At 32.5% G+C, this 15,107-nt stretch overlaps 1 protein-coding gene and 1 long non-coding RNA gene across 17 annotated transcripts in view; both read right to left on the bottom strand.

The window, feature by feature from the left end:
- The window catches only part of mark4b (MAP/microtubule affinity-regulating kinase 4b), a 90,420-nt gene that overhangs the window by 34,276 nt on the left and 41,037 nt on the right, over positions 1–15,107 (bottom strand). The gene's annotated exons all lie outside the window — the stretch shown is intronic.
- Positions 4,190–13,374, bottom strand: LOC147833675 (uncharacterized). Its single transcript, XR_015509420.1, has 2 exons — positions 10,534–13,374; positions 4,190–8,311 (listed from the first exon to the last, which is right to left on the bottom strand). It is a non-coding gene; the product is annotated as an uncharacterized LOC147833675 (long non-coding RNA).

Raw genomic sequence — 15,107 nt, 5'->3', positions numbered from 1 at the left:
GACCAAAATACAATGTGTAGCCAGTGTCTAAGGACAACGTTATTCTGACATCCAATAACGACTTGCTGATTTTAGGTTGTGTTGGAAAGTGACCAAAATCCAACACCGAGCCAACATCTTAAACCAACATCATATTGACATCAAATACAGTCATTTATCCGTCAAGTATGGGAACCATAATCCAACATCTGATAGACGATATAGAGGTAACATCCACACATCATCAAGCTGTAACATCATTAGATGTTGATATTTGGTTGATTATAGGTAGGAGGTTGGCCTGACGTTGGGTTCTGACATCAACCTCATTTTTATTTTCAAACAAAATGCAATGTCCCAACAACGTTGGGGTACAACATCAATCTGATGTCATTTTGATGTGCCTGCTGAGTGTGCTATTACAGTTTTAATGAAGTTTTTTTTTAACGGTTTTAGTTTTAAAACCCTGATAGTTTCTCTCTTAGCTTAGCATCAGGCTACCGTCAACCTCTCCTGAAATCAAAAATTTTATTCAATAGTCAGCTAAATAATCATGTTTTACCCAATAAAATATACAGTTGAAGTCAGAATTATTAGCCCCCTTTGAATTTTTTTTCTTTGTTTTTAAATATTTCCCAAATGATGTTTAACAGAGCAAGGACATTTTTTAAAGAATGTCTAATAATATTTTTTCTTCTGGAGAAAGTCTTATTTGTTTTATTTCGGCTAGGATAAAAGCAGGTATTACATTTTTTAAACACCATTTTAGGGACAAAATTATTAGCCCCTTTAAGCTTTATTTTTACTCGACTGTCTACAGAACAAACCATGATTGTACAATGACTTGCTTAATTACCCTAACCTGCCTAGTTAACTTAATTAATCTAGTTAACCCTTTAAATGTCACTTTAAGCTGTATAGAAGTGTCTTGAAAAATATCTAGTCAAATTTTATTTACTGTTGTAAATTATCATGGCAAATATAAAATAAATTAGTTAATAGAAATGAGTTATTGAAACTATTAAGTTTAGAAATGTGTTGAAAAAAACCTTCTTTCCGTTAAACAGAAATTGAGAAAAAAATAAACAGGGGGACTAATAATTCAGGGGGCTAATAATTCTGACTTCAACTGTACATGCTATTACACTTTTAATGAAAGTGTTTTATGGTTTTATTTTTATAAACCCTGGTAATATCGCTCTTAACTCAACAGCATGCAAACATAAATTTCTACTGAAATCAAAACCAAATTCTAAAATATTTCTAAAAAGAATACAGTGTATAAAATGATGCCTATATAACAAAAATAATTATTTAACAAAACAAATATAAAAAAAATACATATATTTACACAAGCACTCAGAAGCACAGAAACGGGTGTATTAGATCCCATTTGATTGAAACCTATACATAGACCAATACTAAGCTCAGTACACTGTAAAAAAATCCTAGTTGCCTTAAATATTTAGGCTGCATCAAATTCACCTTATGAGTGCACTGAACTTATATCATGTTAAACTGACTTAAAACAGATTGCATAACATATAAATTTGAGTTAGAACATGATTAACTGAGTTTAATAAGTTACAATGAACTAAAGCATTTGCTCTCATGACTAAATGTTCATATAGTTTTTACAGTGTAGTTTTCTTTTTCTAAATAGAGCTAATAATCTACTAAATTTCTCAATTGTTTCTGCAGCCTGAGAATGAGGAAGTCCTTATTTTTTTGCTGACTTCATTTCCAAAATGTTTGCTCTTCTGTCTCTGCTGCAAGGCCGTTTCAAGACAAATGAGCTCATGCGGCTTTATATTTGGCTGCTTTAAAGAGCAAGAAGGAATTCCAGTGAAGTTCTCTGCAGATTTATGCTGTCTGCATGCTGACAGCCCCCCGAGGAGTTTTCTTTTGCTCCTCGCTGCACATGCATCTTCCTTTGGGCATAATTTGTTCCAACAAAACCGGTACAGGAGCAGGTTTGCCCTTTATTTACATCAAACACACTCCAGATAACATTATGATCGAACTGTTATTACATGTATTTTGAGAAACACAAGCCTGTTCAGCAAATTCGAAGAGATAACAAATCTTGACATGGTGTTAAAAGCAAGTAGGACAAGTTTTTTAGATGCTGCAGCACTAAAAATATATTTTCAAAGGTTAAGAACGTGATTCAGAAAGATTGTGATCACTGTAATAAGCCCTCTAATGTGCATTCAGGGTTATTCTGAAGTAAAAACAGTATTTTTATTTTATTTTTGAAATCAAACGCTTCATTTCAAAGGCGTTATTTAAGGTGTACTAGTTGAAAACATGGTTATGGTGGGTTGGCATCTGTTTGAGGTCACTAATCTGTTTGTTTTACGCATGTACGGCTGGCACACACAAACACAGATGCTCACAAATGCGAATTGAACTGATCGAGGCAGACAGGTTACATAATGACCCTGCTAATGCAAAAGACTCTGAGCCAGCGACACAATCACTGTACACTGAAAGGAAATCGAATCCACTTTCTCATTGCTTCTGTTACAGAGACTGAGTGCTGAAACTAAACAGAGCTGTTATATCACTAGTTTACACCGCCTATTTGCCTCAAATTAACTTTTGTGTGTCTCACAAGTGTGTTAAATGTTCAGTATATCCCATGAACTAGCCGATCTGTACTACTAAAATTCACATTTGGTTTCATAGTAAAAGTATCAAGTGCTAATAAACAATGAACATGTATAAAGGCAGTATACTTTTTTTAATCTGCAATGTTGCACATAGTATTTCTATTGTTATTATGTATTTATTTACATTTATAAATTACCTGATATTTTTCATTAAAAATGTATTAGTCTATTTTTTATTGGGCGGCACGGTGGCGCAGTGACCTCATTGCAAGAAAGTCACTTGCTCGAGCCCCAGCTGGGTCAGTTGGCATTTCTGTGTAAAGTTTGCTTGTTCTCCCCATTTTGGCGTGGGGTTCCTCCGTTTTCCCCAACAAGTCTTAAGACATGCACTATAGGTAAATTGGGTAAGCTAAATTGTCCATAGTGAATGTGTGTACTGTATGTTCTGGTCCTCCAGGTTGGGGGTTGAGCGTTGAGCTAATGACCCACCTCGTAAAATGAGATGTTACAAAACACCAATATGGTGCAGCTAAATATCAACTTCAATATAAAACAGCCCTGGGAGTAAGTAGGTAAGTATTTTTTTATTAGTCTCTTCACCGGGCCTGGATTTGTAGTTTCATTTTTATTTTAAGATTGACCTATTACTGCTTTTGTTTTTCTTCATCTTCTTTAAGCAGTTTTTTTTTTCATGATTTTCCTGATTAGACACTTATGCTAACCAAGCCCAGATTCTATCAAAATTAAATAGAAAAATTATTGTTGTGAAATATTGTAACATCAAATATAATATTATTAATATATTAATATTTTATTAACATAAAATTTTGATATTAATTGAAATTTTTTTTTACTGGATTTACAAAATTATTTTAAGATAACTGGTTGCAATAAAATGTATACAAGCTGAATTTAAACAAATTAAATCAAGTAATGTTCAACTTCATTTGTTTAAATTCAGTCCATATAAATTGTTTGTAACTAGTTACCTTTAAAAAATTGTAAATCCAATCAATAATTTTTTCAGCCTAATACAATAAATATGATTCTTTAGAAATCATTAAAATATGCAAATCTAGGGTTGAAGAAACATTTAGTTATTATTATTATTGTCATCATAATCATCAATGTTATAAACATTTAATTTCTATAAAGGCAGTATACTTTTCATGAATTATTAAATTATTTTATTATATATTAGTAATTTATGCTTACTAAGCAAGGTGTTATTACAGTTCCTTAGTATTTCTTTTTTTTTTTTTTTTTTAAATGGTTTTACTTTATTTTCTTTTAGTCGCTTATACTTGCCAAGCCTGGATTTAAACCTAATTTTTTTATTTTTCATTTTAAGATTGAGTTATTAGTGCTTTTGTTTTTATTAATCTTTTTTTTTTTTTTTTTGTAAATCATTTGAATCAAAATAAAAAAAATATTCTTCAGATATCAGTCAAATATGCAGATCTGGGGCTTCTATAGAAGCAGTATACTTTTTCATGAATTGTTTATTTATTTTTATTTTATATAAGTCTTTTATGCTTGCTTACTAAGTAAAGCTTTACTACAGTTATATCCATAACTGTAGCTTTATAAATTAATTTGTTTACTAGTTAATTATTTGTTTAATTTTTTTATTAGTCTCTTATACTTACCAAGCCTGGATTTATAGTAACATTTTCTTTTATTTTTATTTCATGATTGAGCTACTACTGCTTTTGTTTTTATTCATCTTTTTTTAGTGGAATTCCTGTTTATTATTAGACTCTTAAGCTCACCAAGCCTGGATTCACTCCAAGTTTTATAAAAACTGTAATGTTGTGAATTATTGTTATAATATAAAATTTATCAAATTCAACATACACTAAAGAAAATTATGCATTGGATTTACTAAATTTTTATATAACTGGTTGAAATGAAATTTATACAAGCTGAATTTACAAGAAGTAGTGTTGTCGCCTCAGCAAGAAGGTCGCTGATTCGAGCCTCGGCTAAGTCAGTTGCCATTTCTGCCAGATGTTCGCGTGGGTTCCTTTGGGTGCTCCGGTTACCCCCACAGTCCAAATACAAAAGACGCTATAGGTGAATTGGTGAGCTAAATTGTCCATAGTGTATGTGTGTGAATGAGTGTGTATGGGTGTTTGCCAGAGATGGGTTACAGCTGGAAGGCCATCCGCTGTGCAAAACATTTGCTGGATAAGTTTGCGGTTCATTTTGGTGACCCCAGATTAATAAGGGGACTAAGCTGAAAAGAAAATGAATTAATGAATTTAAACAAACAGATTAAATTAAGTAATGTTTAACTAAATTCAGCCCATATAAATTGCTTGTAACCAGTAACCTTACATTTTTTTTATTCCAATCACTCATTTTTTTCAGGTAATATAATAAATTTGATACTTTATATATTATTAAAATATGCAAATCTGGGGTTGAAGAAATATTTATAGTTATTATTATCATCATCATTATCAATGTCAAAAATAGCTGCTCAGTGTTTTTTTAAACCGAAATGCATTATATTTCAGTTTAAAAGAACAACATTTATTTACTACTGTATATATATTATTTGCAATAATGCAAAAGATCTCACTGTAATTTTTGATCAACGATATATCGAATAAACCATCAATTGTTCATTGAGCTCATTTGTTATTGTTCAACAGCTTATGACCTTGCTCTACTGCTAATGACCTTGTTCTTTCAATCTGGAATGTGAAAGTGTATTTCTTTTACTTTATGATCACTGAGCTGAATGATCACATGACATCGGGGCTATCCTAAGACAGCATTAAACATCACCTGGAAAAAACACACACGCACACATTCATGCCCAGTCCTTTGAGAGCGGCTCTAATTGAATTGCACATCAGCTGTTCACCTGAGCCCTAAAGATAAGCATCAGATAATCCAGGCCCTCCCTCTTTCTCTCTCTCTCTCTCATCTGCTTTTCCTCAGACGCCACTTCCTGGTTGATTTCCCAGGCTCTGGCCTCACGTCACCATTGCTATGGTGAACTGGTATTAAAGCAGGGACTAATCTCGCCCCCTCAGTCGGTAACGGAAAACCTACCTCTGCCTGCGCCATCATAGCACTAGTGCTTCTGTTGTTCATTCATGCCACTGATCTCCAAAGAACGGTAATCAAACATTGAGTTAAATATTTTGCTTTACAGAGAAGAATTACATAATAAGAGTGCAGGAAGAATCAAAATGTGTTTTTAACAGTGATGCTTTAGAAACTATTAAAAAAAATTTCTTATTGTGAAAAAACAATGCTTTTTTTAATCTAAAGCACCATTTAGCACTATAACGAATATTCTATGGAATGAAAAGGTTTTACAGATGTTAAAGTTTCTTCATGGAAACATTAATGCCAATAATGAACCTTTATTTTAAAAGCAGGCCTCAAATCTAGTTAATCTAGCCTGATTACGCAGCATTTACAGATGCAAAAGGTCAAAACTACAACCATACAGTTGTCAAAATGTCTAAATAAAAAGTATGCTTAATGTCCACAGAAACCAGACATGACAGTAAGAGTGTTTAGTGAATAATCTTGACTTAAAGGGCCATGAAATCTCCCTGCCTCAGCAGAGTGCTTCACACCTCTAGCTTGAAAAAAGTCAGGAAAGTTGGTGAGTCCAGCTTTGTTTAGATGGGAGTGTTGAGTGGCGAAAGAGGGAAGGGTTTGCAAGAAAAGAGGAGCTTCGCGTTGATTTTATACCACATAATACGATTAACGTCATTGTGTCACCACACTATCCACATTTCCTCCGGAGTTTCATGTAATTTCGGGTGTTTCATTCTTATTTTATCGACTTTAACTGTGGTTTGGCACTTTCACTTTCATTCAGGAACATTTTTTTGCATGCCCCCTGTGAGAAACGAGATATTGGATTCAAGGAACTGCTGAAAGAGTGTTGTTTTGATGGAATGTTTGATACTGCATGTCATATGGGAGAAAAAAAAAAAACCTTCGCATTTCTCGGTTGATGCAAAGACTCGGTAAGTGCCATGTATGTATAGACTATCCTGTCACAAAATGGGGCGAAAATCCTACACGACATTTACAGTTTGATTATGGTGTTTACATGTTTACATTTGTAGCGCAGCATTAACAGCGGATCTTTCAGCCCATAATATTGTAGTGATATTAAGATACTTTATACTTGGTAACTAAATCATTTTGACTAAGGTATGTCTTTAAAAACTGAAAGAGAACTGTTGACGATAACTAACTTTGCCATCTGAATAAACATAAACAAAGAGCATTGATCACACACTTACAAATCCGTAGAGACAGGACAATCAACACAAACTAGAAACGGGTCTTTTTTTAAAAGTAGACGAGTGGCAAATCTGTATTTCACCATTTCCAGATTTGAAAAGCTCTCGGGTAAAAAATGTTTATTACAAACATATTTTTTAGTCCTAATAGTGTTTTTAGCAATGTTGGGCAGATAGGTGACAGTTAACATCTCAAAAAAATGTGTTTTTGTGTTTCGTGACCCTTTAAAGGCATTTAACATAAAGACAAACTTGTTTAATCTCATTTTAATTTTAATGTTGATCTTTAAATTTGCTAAGTATATTCAATCAATAAATAAAACAACTTTAAATCGTTTTAATTTTATTTTATAACAAAAATGATTGCAAGATACAAATATTTGAAAAAGAAAAATATTTTAACACTTAATAAAAATAATTTTAACACTTTAATATGGACACTTTCATTACTAGATTTTTTTACTTTGTTTATTTTTTATTTCACTTTTTTATTTATGTATTTAATTACATTCTCAAGTAATATTTATTTATTCATATTTTCATTTATTTTAATGAATGAAAACAACTTAATACATTTAGTTGTCAAAAACATCACTTGTCACATTGCGACATCAATAAAAAACAACAATCCATAATTACAAATAATTACAGTAGCCAACATTTGAAGTGGATCAAAACAAGACAAGAATGGGTGTTGTTTAATGGCTTTTTTCAATAGGACAACTTTGACGAATGGTTTTGATCCATTTCAAGTATTGTCTACTGTAAAAAGTTCTGTATCCCTTTTGGTTAAATTTCTCTACCTTATAAGATGCTCCAAAAACCATAAAATGAAATTGGTCCTATTTAAAGCTGAACAAAATATTGTTCTGCATTGACATCACAATGTACAAATCGACAGGATATGGATATTATAAATAAGCAGAAAACACAGTTCAGATCACATGCCAAGTTTAAAGCTAGCCTAGTAGAGTGAAGAACTTTTAACCTCCTAGGGCTTGAGTGTCCACATACGTGGACAGCACATTTTAGCTCTTTAGTGGCTATCTAAAATACTCTGAATGTTTTATATTTTGTTACATTTGTGTTGCAATCAGTTTCTCAAATGGTTTGAGTTACTTTAACTTTTTGTTGTTTTACAGTCTAGTTTTAGGATAACTTTGATGAAAGGTTTTGATTCACTTCAAGTGTTGACTACTATATTTTAAACTGTTAACTGTAATTTAGTATACAGCTGTTTAGATTATATTTGATCATTTAAAAATTGAATCCGGCATTAAATTGTAGTTGCAATCGCCTCTACTTCCATTTTAGGTGTAAAATTGCTATAAAATAGGAACAAAACCTACTGCAGGACAAGGTGTTACCAACACAAATGGAGGCAGAACTAATGTGAAGCAGGATTCTGGACCAATAGGATTTCACTGAAGGACACTACAGCCTGTGTAAAGTTTGCTTGTTCTCCCCATTTTGGCGTGGGGTTCCTCCGTTTTCCCCAACAAGTCTTAAGACATGCACTATAGGTAAATTGGGTAAGCTAAATTGTCCATAGTGAATGTATGTACTGTATGTTCTGGTCCTCCAGGTTGGGGGTTGAGCGTTGAGCTAATGACCCACCTCGTAAAATGAGATGTTACAAAACACCAATATGGCGCAGCTAAATATCAACTTCAATATAAAACAGCCCTGGGAGTAAGTAGGTAAGTATTTTTTTATTAGTCTCTTCACCGGGCCTGGATTTGTAGTTTCATTTTTATTTTAAGATTGACCTATTACTGCTTTTGTTTTTCTTCATCTTCTTTTAGCAGATTTTTTTTTCATGATTTTCCTGATTAGACACTTATGCTAACCAAGCCCAGATTCTATCAAAATTAAATAGAAAAAATATTGTTGTGAAATATTGTAACATCAAATATAATATTATTAATATATTAATATTTTATTAACATAAAATTTTGATATTAATTGAAATTTTTTTTTACTGGATTTACAAAATTATTTTAAGATAACTGGTTGCAATAAAATGTATACAAGCTGAATTTAAACAAATTAAATCAAGTAATGTTCAACTTCATTTGTGTAAATTCAGTCCATATAAATTGTTTGTAACTAGTTACCTTTAAAAAATTGTAAATCCAATCAATAATTTTTTCAGCCTAATACAATAAATATGATTCTTTAGAAATCATTAAAATATGCAAATCTAGGGTTGAAGAAACATTTAGTTATTATTATTATCATCATCATAATCATCAATGTTATAAACATTTAATTTCTATAAAAGCAGTATACTTTTCATGAATTATTAAATTATTTTATTATATATTAGTAATTTATGCTTACTAAGCAAGGTGTTATTACAGTTCCTTAGTATTTCTTTTTTTTTTTTTTTTTTAATGGTTTTACTTTATTTTCTTTTAGTCGCTTATACTTGCCAAGCCTGGATTTATACTTAATTTTTTATTTTTCATTTTAAGATTGAGTTATTAGTGCTTTTGTTTTTATTAATCTTTTTTTTAAATAAATTAATAAAAATAAATAAAACAACTTTAAATCGTTTTAATTTTATTTTATAACAAAAATGATTGCGAGATACAAATATTTGAAAAAGAAAAATATTTTAACACTTAATAAAAATAATTTTACCACTTTAATGTGGACACTTTCATTACTAGATTTTTTTACTTTGTTTATTTTTATTTCACTTTTTTATTTATGTATTTAATTACATTCTCAAGTAATATTTATTTATTCATATTTTCATTTATTTTAATGAATGAAAACAACTTAATACATTTAGTTGTCAAAAACATCACTTGTCACATTGCAACATCAATAAAAAACAACAATCCATAATTACAAATAATTACAGTAGCCAACATTTGAAGTGGATCAAAACAAGACAAGAATGGGTGTTGTTTAATGGCTTTTTTCAATAGGACAACTTTGATGAATGGTTTTGATCCACTTCAAGTATTGTCTACTGTACAAAGTTCTATATCACTTTTGGTTAAATTTCTCTACCTCATTAGATACTCCAAAAACCATAAAATGAAATTGGTCCTATTTAAAGCTGAACAAAATATTGTTCTGCATTGACATCACAATGTACAAATCTACAGGATATGGATATTATAAATAAGCAGAAAACACAGTTCAGATCACATGCCAAGTTTAATGCTAGCCTAGTAGAGTGAAGAACTTTTAACCTCCTAGGGCTTGAGTGTCCACAAACATGGACAGCACATTTTAGCTCTTTAGTGGCTATCTAAAATACTCTGAATGTTTTATATTTTGTTACATTTGTGTTGCAATCAGTTTCTCAAATGGTTTGAGTTACTTTAACTTTTTGTTGTTTTACAGTCTAGTTTTAGGATAACTTTGATGAAAGGTTTTGATTCACTTCAAGTGTTGACTACTATATTTTAAACTGTTAACTGTAATTTAGTATACAGCTGTTTAGATTATATTTGATCATTTAAAAATTGAATCCGGCATTAAATTGTAGTTGCAATCCCCTCTACTTCCATTTTATGTATAAAATTGCTATAAAATAGGAACAAAACCTACTGCAGGACAAGGTGTTACCAACACAAATGGAGGCAGAACTAATGTGAAGCAGGATTCTGGACCAATAGGATTTCACTGAAGGACACTACAGCCTGCCACACATATAAAACTCGATTTACATGAAAAGATACTGTTATCAGATCACATCTTTATACTTGACATTGGTGCGCTACTTCAGTTTTAGCAATTTCTTTATTCAAACGTTCACTAATATGTGTTTAGTAACCTCCGTTCGCCCTCATCAAAGCTCATCGGTCAGACATCCGCATTTCTCAGCCATCCACATCCACTGGGAATAATTTTTTCATCGGCGTCTGCTTCTGTCCAGTCCTTACACTTTCCAAAGCGTCTCTGAATGCTTCATGGAGAGGGGGTGAAAAATGCAAATCAGGCGCTTGACATTTTTGCATGTCTGAGCAAGAGAACAAAAACACCCACGCAACACTTCTGACATCAAATAATAGCTATGACAACCAATATTAGCATGTGAATTATCCTTTGCCTCCGATCTCTGTTGTGTAATTCCACAATTTAAGGGATAATTCACCCACAAATGAGGATTCTGTCATCATCTACTCATCTTGTGTCTAATAAACCTGTATGACTGACTTTAGGATGTGGGGAAAATAAATACAGACAAGAGCTTTGGGGTCCAAACTGTGGCTATGATATATCGAGACTGCAATAAAATATATGTCGATGTAATCATACAAAACTTTGGAGATTTTTTTTACCAGATATGGATCAATCTATGCAAGCAGAAAAAATGATGCAGTCTTTCATGCAAGCAGAAAAAAGATGACAACAGCCATTTAGTGCATATCACTTGAAAAAACCTACTGTCAAAAACATTGCAACTTGATATACAGCAACCTGCTAAAATAAAAGTCTGGTTTAACTTGAAGAAATTGACACAGTATATCACCATTATATGCTTAAATATACTTCTTAGAATAGAAACTACGAAATCATACATTTCTAAAGGATGGTACGGTATGGTAAGGTATGGTTCAGTATGTTTTTATGGCCGTTTCTGCCGTCAAAAGGTACCCAAAAGCACTTTTTGGGCACCCTTTTGAGCACAACAAAGATTTTACAAAGATAAGTCACTAGCACGTACACAAGCAGAAGAATGAAAACCAGTCAGTTTGCACTGACTGAGCTATATGTTGCATGCTGTTTTTGAACCCAAATAAGGACTAAATGCATACTGTGTGTAGTCTTACTTTAATTGCTAACATATCGGAGAGTTTAATGGTCTGTAAGTGTTCATGAATGTTGCATTTATTTACTTTATACAATTGCAGACGTTACAGGAGTTTTTTTGGACTGTCATTGATCTGCAGTTATAATCAAATCCTGTTCATAGAAAAGTTAGTAATAAACATTTATACACTAATATTTATGTGTATAAAGCCTCTGATTTGTGAGAAGTGCATCTCATATGATATGTGAATGACCCGTTCAGCTTTACTTTGACATTCAATTAATTTTATTAGATACCATTTAGAAGATAATTATATATTAAATCCCAAAACAAAGAATTGGGAAACTTTTTTATAGAAAATACTGAATTAAATGAATCAAATGTATTTTTGGATATATCACCCAGCCCAAGTCCAAACAATAATGTTACTATTATACAGAAAAACAAGTCATGTAGTGGTTGCCTTGGCAACATTTTAATTCAACTTTAATTTCATCTAAAGCACAAACATTACAAAAAAAATAAAATAAAAATAACAATAATAATAATAAAATAAAAGCGAAAGCAATTAAATCAAAATATTTAAAAAGCTTTTAGAGTTTATCAATGACACTACAAAAATATTTGGTTCGGAACCACATCAGTGTGTATAAATTAGGGCTGAGAACCACGCAATGCGATATATCATAGTGTGACATGATACAATATTATTGCGATTTGAACTATACTTTGATAATCTAAGATATATTGCAATTTATTACATTTTTTCAAGTTCTTCAAATTATGTTCCCAAAAGAAAACTTGGGCAACGTCTGTTTTATCTAAAAACATTTGAATAAAAACCTATCATAAATGTTTCTGCGATGCCTTTCTTACAAAAATATTGTCAAAATATTGATAATGGCTTCCGTGTGTCGATACTGCATTGAAAATATTGTGATAATGTGCAGTATCAATATATTCCTGCACCCTATAAAGAGATGCACCAACAGATAATTGAATCTTTCACCCAGACAAAACTGTTTCAATTCTTTAAACTAAATCTCTCTGTGGGAAGAGTCGACAAGGAGCTTACATGCTAGCCACATTATATCCAAGACATTACAAGAGCCTCTCAAGAACGGAGGAATGTATTCTTCTGAAAATCCACAAGTCTTGTCTGTCAGACTAAGGATTGCAAGAATTTTTTTTTCAGCAACGGCTCTGCATCACATTGGTAATCGCAGCTTCTGTATCACAGCTTCATTCAGTCCCCAAAGGGTGTGTTTTTCCAGAGTGACTGTCAGTAAGCTAATGGCATCCTCACATGACCACGGTCTCACTTAAAGAGGTCTAGCATTCGCTCAAATCCTCAAATACACACAAGCAGATATACTGTACATACACAGCCAGTTGAGTCCTGAAAGAATGTAACATTCACATGTGAAAACTAAACATTGCAAATTAATGAAACCGAGAGCATCATCCACTAATATTGACACCATAGATATGAGCTGTGGAAAATTTCATTTATTAAGTAACCTTTTGCTCAAAATAATAACATAAAAAGGAAGATAAGTGAGTTGGTCTTTGGCTGACAGTATAGGCTTTTTTCTTGAAACAGTGTTAATCTATTTGAGGTGATGTAGGAGACACCAGACGTTGTAGAGACTTTCAGACACCTAGACTGAAAGTGTGTTAGGCAAAAAGACACATGACCCCTTCCAGGCTGATTTATTACAATTCCAGTTGACTGACATTTCTTAATTATTGCCCTAAAGGTTGAAATAAACCAACACAGGCTCATTGGAAACATGTACCTCAGCCTACATTTTTGTGCAACGCAAAATAGGTTGCTCTGGGCATGTTTTGTTGCACGTTTCAGATGACTAGAGAGCCTAGTGTACATTTTTGCGAATCTGAAATACTTTACTTAAGGAATGTTTTGTTGTACGTTTTAGATACACATCCTTCTTGTACACATGATGGTACAAACGTGTTGTACAGAACATCTAGCAAACCCCTGACCCTTCCCTAAACCTAACTAATATTGTTTTCAAAAGCAAACGCAAGAGATATGTACACTGCGACCACATAGTTATACCTTGATTTTACATTGCTTTAACTCTTTTGTAAAACTGAGCTTCACGGCATCAAACCAGAGTGCTCAGTTTCACAATTTCAACACTACACAGTCAGCTATAAAGCAAATTGACTATCAGAAAAGTTGTTGATATAGAGATATTCTTTTGAGGCAGTGTATGCAATAACAAATCATAGACACTGATGTTTTGTGGAATTTACATGGTGTTGCGCTAATAAATGCATCAAAATAATCCTTTATTTGTCAATGATTCATCCCTGTAAATATCATTAGTGTGAAAAGGAACAAAAGTTCTTCTGTTCAGCTGCTGCTGTTGATGTAGGTATTTGCGGTTTCACAAAAATGTACGATGAAGCACATGATTCCAATGAGCTTGTGTTGCAATGGGCACTTTGACACAGTGTTTTTGCTATTTATATAGCCACTTCCTGTGAAGCTCAACAACCTATGGTCTATGTGTTACCTCATGTTTAAAAGAGGAACCCATGGTTGAACAATTTCCTGTTCTTGGTCACCCAGGTGTACTAAATAAAATGTAAAATGTCACATGGGAATATACTATTCCCATGTTTCTCTCAAATGAATTCATGGGGTGCCAGTACATCTGACCACATACATTTACCAAAAATTAGGCTAGTTTGGATAATTAGGCAAGTCATTGTAAAACAGTGGTTTGTTCTGTAGCCAATTGAAAAAAATATTGCTTAAGGGGCCTAATAATATTGACCTTAAAATGGTTTAAAAATTAAAAACTGCTTTTATTCTAGCCTAAATAAAGCAAAGTAAAACTATTATAGGAAAAACCGTGAACAGTCCTTTGCTCTCTAAAACATAATTTGGGAAACATTTGTATATTATATATAATAATTATTTGTTGTGCTAATCATTTTGACTTCAAATGTATACTGTGCTGTGTTTGCAATTGCTTGTTCTCAATGAGAGTTTTTTTGTATTAGTATTTTGAGCAAAAGTTTAAAAGTGTTAAACAATAAAGATATTTTTCCACAACATTCTTTTCTCGTATTAACCACGGGTGCCATTATTAATGTAAGACGTTGCATATCAGCAATGTTACCAAATTAAACAGAGTGATATGTCACAGTGGCTCATCATCGGTCCATGCCCACCCCATTTCCCTTCCCTAGCATTGATCTGGAGTTCAGTGAGTGATGGAGAGAGAAAGAGAGCTGGAGCACCACAGAGAGCAAAGCAGATGGTCTCATCAGGACGCAGCAACAGCTCAGGTCAAAGCTGCCTCTGGGGGGCCGAACATCAGGACAGGAAGTGCCAAAGATTAAAAAAAAAAAAAAAAACACCTTTGGCTTACCCAGAAGCCTCGAGGCCACTGGAAGTGAGGTGGCACATCCCAG

The sequence above is a fragment of the Danio rerio genome, chromosome 15 (genome assembly GCF_052040795.2).
Source record: "Danio rerio strain M-AB ecotype USA chromosome 15, GRCz13ab, whole genome shotgun sequence".
NCBI classification, from domain to species: domain Eukaryota; kingdom Metazoa; phylum Chordata; class Actinopteri; order Cypriniformes; family Danionidae; genus Danio; species Danio rerio.
This window is presented reverse-complemented; position numbering and strand designations above follow the sequence as displayed.